This window comes from Lagenorhynchus albirostris, chromosome 7 (assembly GCF_949774975.1).
Source record: "Lagenorhynchus albirostris chromosome 7, mLagAlb1.1, whole genome shotgun sequence".
In the NCBI taxonomy this organism is placed as follows: Eukaryota; Metazoa; Chordata; class Mammalia; order Artiodactyla; family Delphinidae; genus Lagenorhynchus; species Lagenorhynchus albirostris.
In genome coordinates this window covers 72,837,642-72,847,934 of record NC_083101.1, presented here as the reverse complement: position 1 = coordinate 72,847,934, position 10,293 = coordinate 72,837,642, and positions in this window count along the sequence as shown.

Here is a 10,293-nt window from a genome sequence, read left to right as displayed (position 1 = left end):
TAATTGGGGTGGAAAGCTGTATGTGTGGGGACTACCCACTGCAGACAAGGTGAACCCAGCAGTAGGGCAGGGGAATACGGGGCATACAGTATCTGCTACACAGGATTATGGAGGGTGCCCCACATTTCACTCTACTAATATAAAATGTATATATCTTATCCTTAATTCTAAAAATATCTACCAACAATATTTTAAAATACTTGACTGTGTATATTTCCAATTGCCACCATCAACAATAAAGCACCCACTTCAGATTTACCAGAATATAACCAAAAGATGAAGGGCACATATTTAAATTCTGCCCACCCTACTCTCTACTGTTATGCCTTCCTTTTTTGGAAGAAAGAGAGAATATAAACTGAATTTTTAAACCATTTACTATTAGTATTATTTTATTTTTATAATATCTTCCTCTTCCATTATAATTATTTGTAATATGGGCAACAGGTTAGATAAACCATAATTGCAACAATTCAACCTAATTCTTTATCTTCATTTAGTTTTTCAGTAGGTAATGATGTACCTATAAACATTTAAAGAAAGTGGCTTAGATGGTTTATAAATGTCCTTATGTTTTAACATGTAAATAACAATTTAATTATATATTTTTGTTGCTGTTGATAGTCCTATTCCTTTAGTTATGTACATATTATTGGTACCACTCACAGCTCAAAATTGTTATTAGACCAAATCTGCAACTCTGATTTTCCTTCCTTGGTTGATTTTTTTTTTTTCCTGCCCGGATGAATATGATTTTTTAATAGCCAGAAATCTACCCTTTTCAGCAAAATAGGTCAAAGTTTAAGTATCTTTTTAAAAATTAATATTGCTTGCCCTATGATGACTGCTTTCAAATTCAGGGCCAAGGGTTTTATGCTTTGTTTGTTTTAATCTCTGAAAAGTTTTCTTTTAGTACATCTTTCTATATTATTTCTGTTAATTTTGTTTTGGCCTGCTCTTCAAAATAATAATTCATATTTTGGGTCTTTATTGACTGTCCTTTTCCAATCTCTCCTCTGTTTATTTCATTCCTTTCCATAAGCATCTTATCAAAGCTGCTTAAGCTTTTCCACATGAAACTCATCAGAATTTCTGTTCTTTATTGTTTCTATTTCAGTAGTTCATTCTGCTACTGTGTTTTTCCCACAGTAGCAGAATGAACTACTGGGTCTGAGTTCTTCAGAGCCCATATTCCTTTGACTTTTATAAGGGCTTTACATGAATTTTTAAAAATATTTCACTCCAGTATTTCTTTTCTTAAAATTACTGTCTTTCCCTACCTTCAGTGTTACATTTATCTTCTTTTATATGGAAGATTCTTTTTAGGGTTTGTTTTACTTTTACACGTAATTGAAAAGGCGGCACATTCTAGACCAGTAGTTACAAACTACTTTTACTTTTATCATCTTAGAGTTTTCTTGGAAACTATTTAAAACTCTTAGATCTCAGGCTGAAAACTGGTTTCATGAAAGTTTATATTATCTCTTTTGCAATCTAACTGCCTGCCTAATTTAGAGCCATAATAGTCATATTGTCACTATTGAATCTCCTGTGAGAGAAGCTAACTTTTAAAATTATTTTTCTGGGTTCTATTTTCCATATTCCACATGGTGTTACCATCCATCTTTCTGGGACTGCTGTCTCCCACTACTACTCCTTCCAAATATGAAAATACCCTGCAATCATTCTGTTTAATGAAGAATGTTTAATGAATCATTCTGTTTAATCAAGAGTATGGCTACTCTTGATTTTCCTAAGCAACCTGATTCTGAATTCAATTTTTCTGTATCAGTAAATCATTTCTTACATGTTGCTCTCCAAATATGTCTTCAATTATAGCCTTGATATAACAGACTAAGGAAGTATTTGTTTCTTTCTTGATCATCTTTGTTTAGTTCTTATAAACCCATACTACTTTCTCTGGAAGACGTTTGTAAGGAATTCCCCACTGCCTTCATTTAATGTTCTATCCTTGATTTTTCTGGCATATGGATGGCATCCTCCCATATTTTCCATCAAAAATGCTAAATTTTCCTTCTGTTTTTATATTCTTCTGTTCATTTGATGGTGATCTGGAAAAGAGAGTGAAGATTTATATACTGATGCTCAAGTCACTTCTCATCCATGATTCCTGTCTACTCCATATTTTAGATGTCACCAGGCAGATGTCTCCTAAAGTCTCCATCTGCTTCTCATAAAAAGTCATTTTCAGATATTTGCTTTTTTTTTTCCTCTATGTCTTCAGGGAAATGTTCTCTTTCCCTTGTTACTGTATTTTTTTTCCTATTCCTTTCCTGGGCTCTGACCCCACCCTTCTGAATGGGCAAAATCTTTATCAGTCTAAGGTCTGATGGCAACAGCGTGCACGAAGTGTCATTTGTCCACTTTATTCTCCATGTGGGAGACATTCCAACAGCTTCCCCATCTCATTTCTCATCGGGACATCAGGGTGTTCTACACTGAATTTATTGCAGTTTGTGAAACCTAACAAACATTCATCAACTCTGGGTCCACAGGACTAAAATAAGATCTTTTCTTGCTCAAAATGGCAGTTTCTCTGACTAAGTTAAAGAGTAAGGTACAGTTGCTTCATTTCTCCGCAGTAGAAAGCACGAAGACCTTTCGAAGCACACGTAATCCCAGGCCTCTTCTGTCCCATCTGTTTCTGAAGCTTTTCCACATGTGATTAAGCATCCAAATGCCCAACAAGCTTTCACCTATGCCCTTTCCTATACTTTATGTTCTGGAAAGTTGGTCTCTGAATGGATACAGAAAGAGATGAGCTGCCGATGATAATGATAATGGACTAGAAATCTTGGTTCTAACCAAAGTTAGTTTCCATTGACTTAAAAGTTTGCCTAGTTTATCAGGTATAGTTCCTCTGCACCTTGGGTTTTTCCAGACCTCAGAACATAGTGATGAAACAACATGGTTCCCCTATCTTCTTTTTAAATAGATCATTTGATTTAGTTTAATTCGCTGCTACCGTTTTTTGCTTATTTATATAATTTAATGAAAGTCAGAGATAATTATATTGATCACATCTAGTCTGCTCTATGCCACCCAGAATTGTTCAACTAATTCCTTATCTTATTATTTCAGTTTCCCCATTTAGCCATTATTACAGTAGCCTGAAAAATTAATTACATAACTACCACATATCCTCAGTATGTGATATTCTAGACATATTAGGATGGCTAAGAAAGTATCATTTTTTTTAAAAGACTTAGTCTAGTAGGAGGAAAGAACGTGTATATAAATAAGTTGCATGCTCTTGTGTGGCTGTTATGGTATAATTCATTACGCTGGATTTTCAAAAGAAAAAGCAGTCAATTTATCCAGGTAAGATTTAGGAAAGAGAGGCAACACTTGAGCTAAGTTTAAAAAGAGTAATAAGTGCTTAAAAATATCACAGTGGGGGCAACTGTGGTCAGGGTCAGAGAGGATATTTCAGGGAGTAAGAACAATGTCTGGCATGAAACTGCCTGGTATACTGGATGAACCAAGAGTAAATTGGCATGGCTGAATTATACAATGTACGAAAAACCCAGCCATTGTTAAGACAAAAAAGAAAAAAAGTGGTCCACTAAAAACGTGAAACTATAAGAAAAGCCCAATATATAATTATTATGGCCTGTGTCTAGTACAATTAGTTTTTTTTTTTTTTTTTTACACTTACCCTCCAAGATTGGTCTGTTGTAATAGTTTCTACCCCCATTTTTATAATTATCATTTAGGAAGTACTTGCCATGTAAATCATGTTTATGAAACATTCTAAATATTCCCACTTTGTCATTTCAGTTTGAATGACTACAATTCCCTCTTTTACATTGCCCTTCTCTTACCATACAAAAATCTAGAAACATTAAAATGGCCTAGCTAGTTTTGCTTTAGGTAAAATAGGTCACAGATATTTAACTCAAATATACAGCTATATATTTTCTAGACCTAATATAGCACAGATCACAATTTTCTCTACATTGGGAGACATGTTATGCATTGACTGAAGTGGTAAAGCACAAATATGTGGTATATGGCATACGGTTAAGAAAATTAAGAGTGCTTACACTGAGAGGAGGTCATAACCTGGTGGGCTAACCAGAACCTAGAGGGTTCATTCCATTACTGGAATGTCAAGCAAGAGAATGGCAAGAAAGTGTATTATATATCAAAAGTATTTACAATGCCAGAGAGACACAATTTGACAATGAAGAGTGGAATGGTAAAGTACTTTAGCTTAAAAATGAAAGGAATAAAAACTAAAGAAAAAATTATGATGGTTACCTGCAACAGACATTAGCATGAAAGATGAGTGACATTGAAAAACTGTAACTCAACACTTTGTACATTCTAAATTGCTCTCTCTCATATTCAGAGGGGATTTTCAACTCTCCTATATTTTTCTGGGGTGAAGATAAATAATAGTGGCAAACAAGCAGTATCAAAGCATTCCTAAATTACACAGAAGATTGCTTTATGATGACTCATAAAGCAAAAGATCCTAGAAAAAAGATTGTATTCTCTTACATACCAGGAAAATAATATTTGGGCTAGTATCCATAGGCTGCTGTAATTGAGAATGGCTTTAACAAAATCTCATGGCACACTTTTGTTGAATGCCTACCAGAAGCCAGGCACCATCCTAGGCACTTGGCATCATACACCAATGACCAAAACAGACAAAGTTTGCTTAAATGGAACTTAGTAAGTATAATAACTAGGTAAATTATATTTTGTATTAGCAGTGATAAATGCTACATAAAAAGAAAAAGTAGAGTAGTTGTCGGGGGAGGTTTGGAGTGTCAGGGTAGAGGCAGGGGTAGGTTACAATATTAGATACGTTTGTCAGAGTATGTTTTATTGAGAAAAAATTGGACTTGAGTAAATATTTGAAGAAGGTGAAGGAGTACTGGTGATCTTGTGTGAATGGATAATGGTTCAGAGAGACAGTACCTATGTAGTTTGTGTTCAGATTCCACACATATTTTGATGGTTTAGTCAACACAATTTGCTGGTAATTTGGAACGTAAGAGAAAGAGATTAATAAGGAGGACTACAAGTTTTTGGACAGAATGACAGGAAGGATGGTGTTGCCATCACATGAAATGGGGAAGGCTGTAGATAAAGCTGAATTTGGGGAAAGGTTACAAATAAGTTACAAACAGGAGCTTAGGATATGTTGATTTTGAAAATATTATTAAATATCTCAGTGAATATGTTAAATATGCACTTAGATATAATAGTCTGGATTTTAAGATATTCTTGGTTGGATATACAAATTTGGGCATATCAATAAGTAGATAGTAATGAGACAAGATTAGATCACTAAAGGAATGACTGTCCACAGAGAAGAGGACCAAAGATTGAGCCTTAAGATACCAAATATTAAGAGGGTATAGAGAAGAGAAGAACCCAGCAAAGGAGACATAGGGTAGCAACCAGTAAGGTAAGAGAAAAAAAAAAAAAGGTGTGATATCCTAGCAAATAAGTAAAGAAAGGGTCCCAAGGAGGAGGGAGTAATCAACTTTACCAAATGCTGCTGATAGTTCAAGCAATACTAGGGCTGCAAATTGACCATTTGATATATAAATGTGGATACCATTTTGTACCTTTACTCAGTTATTCTGTGGAGATACAGATGAAAGTTTGGAGTGGGTTAAGAAACAAGATTTTGGAGAAAGCAATTATAGACAAGTCTTTCAAGGAATTGTGATCCAAAGGAAAGCACTGATATGTGGTGGTAACTGATAGAATGAGGTTTTTTCCACCTTAATATTAGAGCAAAATAATCATATGTTGCATCGGTCAAGATTCAAACAGGGAAGCAAAAATCATTAAGAGTATTATAGAATAAGTGATTTTAAGAATAAGACCACCGACCATTTATGTGTCAACTTGACTGAGCTAAGGGATACCTAGACAGCTGGTAAAACATTTCTGGGTGTGTCTATGAGAGTATTTCCACAAGAGATTGGCATTTGGATTGATAGACTAAGTAAAGAAGATTGCCCTCACCAATGCAGGTGGGCATCATCCAATCTGCTGAACGCCTGAGTAGAACAATAAGGTGGAGGAAGAATGAATTTGCTCTCTTTGTTTCAGCTGAGACATCCATATTCTCCTGCTCTCAGACATCAGTGCTCCTGGCTGCTAGGCCTTGGAACTCAGGCTGAACTACATCACTGACTTTCCTGGTTCTCCAGCTTGCAGAAGGCAGATCATGGGACTTCTCACCCTCCATAATCATGTGAGCCAATTCCAATAATTTATATATATAATATGTGTGAGTGTATATATACGTGTATGTGTGGCAGAGAAGCAAAACTAATAGGATACGTATTTATCTATGTATAATTATACTCGCATGTACATATTATAAATATCATATTTACATATAATGTAACTAATAGGATAGATAATATTTTAATATACATTATATATATATATTATATATGTATAATATATATCCTATTATATTGGTTCTGTTTCTCTGGAGAAACCTGATACCACTTTACACATTTGTGGAAGAAGCTCAGGAAGTAACTATAAAAACCACAAGGCAGAGTTGGAAGGTCAGATAAATGAAATTAAATTACTAACCAGACGTCCTGAAACACTGAGGTGGTTAGATATTTGAAGCTTGAGAGGACATCTGGAAAACCAAGCATGATCAGGTGTCAGAGTGGGACCATTATAAAGCTAATGGAGGACACCATGAAATTTGCAGCTTATGCAATAATTTTGGGCCTGACGTTACTATTGGTCTGTAGGGATGACAGCCAGGAAAACATGCCAAGAAGAGAGGGAAGAAAGCTGGAATCGGCCAGAAACTCTTCGTCTGTTTCACACCACAAGAGAGATCAAAGAAAATCTAGAACCTATTGGTACCTATGCACCTGTAGTACACCACATCTGTTCCCAATGACCTTCAGAGAAAAATGTCTGCTTCAGAGAAAAAAGGTTTGGGGAACTTTCCAAATCCCCTGCAAATTTCTCTTTGGCCAACTCTAACCTGGAGCTATACAAGAAGAGGTTTCTGGGAAACTTAGTTACAGCTTAGCCAAATTGACCCAGGGCAAAACTACACATATGCTGATCCAGTAGAGAGGGAAAAAACTGATGATGTAGGCAACCGAGAGGAGTAGATCTGTAGCTATGTCCTTGAGTAGGCTAGAGGGCATTATACATTTAGAACAGAACAAAGGTGTTTGGGTTTATGAAAACTTATTTCCAGGAAATGACAATCATCTCTGCTGAGTGTACTGATAACAAATATTAAAATAAAACATTAAAATCACCGAGTCAGAAAAATTTTGGTATATTTTAGGAGATAATTACTACTTAGCTGAATACAGATCTTCACAGGTTATTCACTAATAGCGAGAAATGTTTGTTAGTGTAGCTCAATAATTTTATGTTGTTGAAATGCTGAAATGAAAATGAAGATACAAAACGAAAAAACTAACAGATTTGTTTACTTCTAAATATTAAACCACCTCACACTTGGCCCTGATTTCATTTGCCAATCTATAGTCTCATGAATTCAACTTGTTTTCACTGTTTTCTCTACCAAAGATCACTCTTTTGGTCAGTATACTCGATTGCCTGTTTGACAACTCCACTCCTAAATTCTCCAAGGTAACTCTGATTCAACCTGGACAAAACTTAATCCATGGTTTTCTGCATCCCTTACCTCCTCCAATTCTGGTGCTTCTCTAATTATAATAACTAATTTTTCAAGCCAGAAATATAGTAGCTCTCCTACCTTTATTTCTCTTACTCTTATTCAATCACCCCTTTAACTGCCTTGCCCTGTTCCTTTTATCTCTAGTAAATGTCCACTTATTTCAATTTACATCAACTTATCACCTAGTCCATGCTACCTAAACATTTCTCCTGGATTATTAAAATAACCTTGTTGTTAATCACTATCATATTCCTTCACTTGCACCCTAGTCCATTCTCCTCACTCCATCTAATAAATTTGTTTGGAATTTTGTTTAAATGATTGAATCATGCCCTTGCTGATGAATTATATTCTTTGATTTTTTTTTTATTCCTCTCAAAATAATTACCACACTCTTTAACAAGAAGTACCAACCTATGTGTGCTCTAGTTCTTCTATCTCTCCAAACAGGAACAGTGGGAGAAAACTGAAGCTGCTATGTTTTTAACTATGTAGTAAGGATATCGTTTTTTATGTTAATAGAAGGGGAAAACATTATCTTTGAAAATATATATGTGAAGTCTTCAATTTGATGATTGACCAAATTTCTTCACAGAAGTCAAAACTAGTAGATTCCAAAGTCTACAGAAGACATCATCAGATGCTTTGAAAAAAGAGAGAATATGGTTCGAAAAACATTATACAAAGGTTTACAACGTTAATGGGATTGTTGTGGAGTATCTCAGAACTTATAACATGCTAATATTTGTTATAAATGTCAGACATATAAAGTATGTAGCAATTTACAAACTTACTGAGCCTTGAACCTTTTCGTTATCAGAGTGCATCATAGAGCAACTGCTCTATAGGACAGCTTTGGGAATACTGCCCTAATCATTTAAGGAGAAAATGGAGGTCTGAAGAAGCTGGGGTTGAAGTAGTCAAGAGAATATATCAAACAGAGCTTGAATTGCTCTGTGGGTATTAAGTGGGGGAATCTCATGTGAATTATATAGTGAAGGAAATTTTGTTGGACAGAAACAAGGTAAGGCAAATGGGAGTAGAACTGGATGATATGGAGGAGCTTAAGATGTGCAAAATCATTGACCCAATGATGGAAGGGGAAGAGAGTTAAAAGAGATCTCCAAGTACCACCTAAGTACCTGGTACTCAGGAAAAGAAAGTCAAGAGTTTTGTTTCCTGGCTTAAATAGTTTGACACTTGGTTTTATGACTTACCCATTTGTATAATTTCTAGCCCTCATGTTCATTACCTTATAACTAGTTTGACCACACCCAGATTATCCCAAACTAATGGAACACAAGCATACATTTTTTTTAAAACAGGAATAGCAATGCAATACACATCTTTAAAGAGGATAAGCACTGCAAATAGCAAATTATAATACAGAATTAAAAACAGGAAAATAAAAAAGAAACTTGGTCTTGGGAGGACCTTGTTTTGAAATATTTGAAAGGAAAAGATAAGAAGAGCAAAACCACTTTTTACTTAAGCAGTACATTACCAAAATGTTGTTGAAAAATAATTTGAGAATTTTGTTGTTTCAATCCTGCATATCTGCGACAACAAAAATATACATGGACTTTTAACAAGAAGTATGGGCCTTGTAAAATTCCACTGGCCCTTCTAGAGTAATGAGTTGGATGGCCTTCTAGGATCTCTGATCTCTGATCACTTCCCTTTTTCGATAAGAATTTTATACCATAATGTATAATTATGAAAAAATGAACTTAAACAGCAAAGACAATTCAAAGAAAATCTTCTTCACAGCATAGGAGCCAATTTCGTGATTCAGCATCTAAACACCAAGAAAAATATTTGCCCCATGTTTTTGTTTCCCACATCTTATGTAGAAAAAATGTAGGTACTACCTTCCACACTATTTCTTCTTAAATCATCCCATGAATCATAAATTATACCTTCCATCAGTGTTCAATTCCCATTTTCACTACATGTAGAAATTTACCACCTCGCCGATCATTTACATCAGAATATGAGAAAGAGATACAGGAAGTCCTTCCCCCCAATCAGAACACAAAAACAAAGGTACATAGATTTTTTTAAATACTATTTAAGCATACTGTTTATGTGTATACAAAATCAAATTTCAGAACATATTTTATGTACAGTAATTGCAACGGGACATAAAGACTAAGTTACAATAGGGACAGCCAAAGGTGGAATAAAATTTCTTGAAGCAAAAGACAGATATCTGGATAAAAATTTCAAGAATGGTAGCTCTATTTATCTCACCATGCCCTTCCCCTCCTCACCAACCAGGTAGTTCCTACCACAAATACAGTACTTTGTAACTTAGCAAAGAGCATGAACTCAGCTGTGCCTGATACTAAAGAAAGCACATCTACATGTTTTAAAATTACTTTTATGAGAGAAAACTAGAAGACAGATTTTGTTTCCTTGAACAACTTTATCTCTGAGAAAACTCTAAATGTTGCAAGATATATGATAGAAGAAACAAGTAGTAAAACCCACATATAGAGAGCATAGCCCAGACTCTACCCCATTAGTTTTTACTTATCACATTTCCCATGAAACTTTCTATCAGGACTACTAACAAGTACAAAATGACCAACCTGAGTTTCACC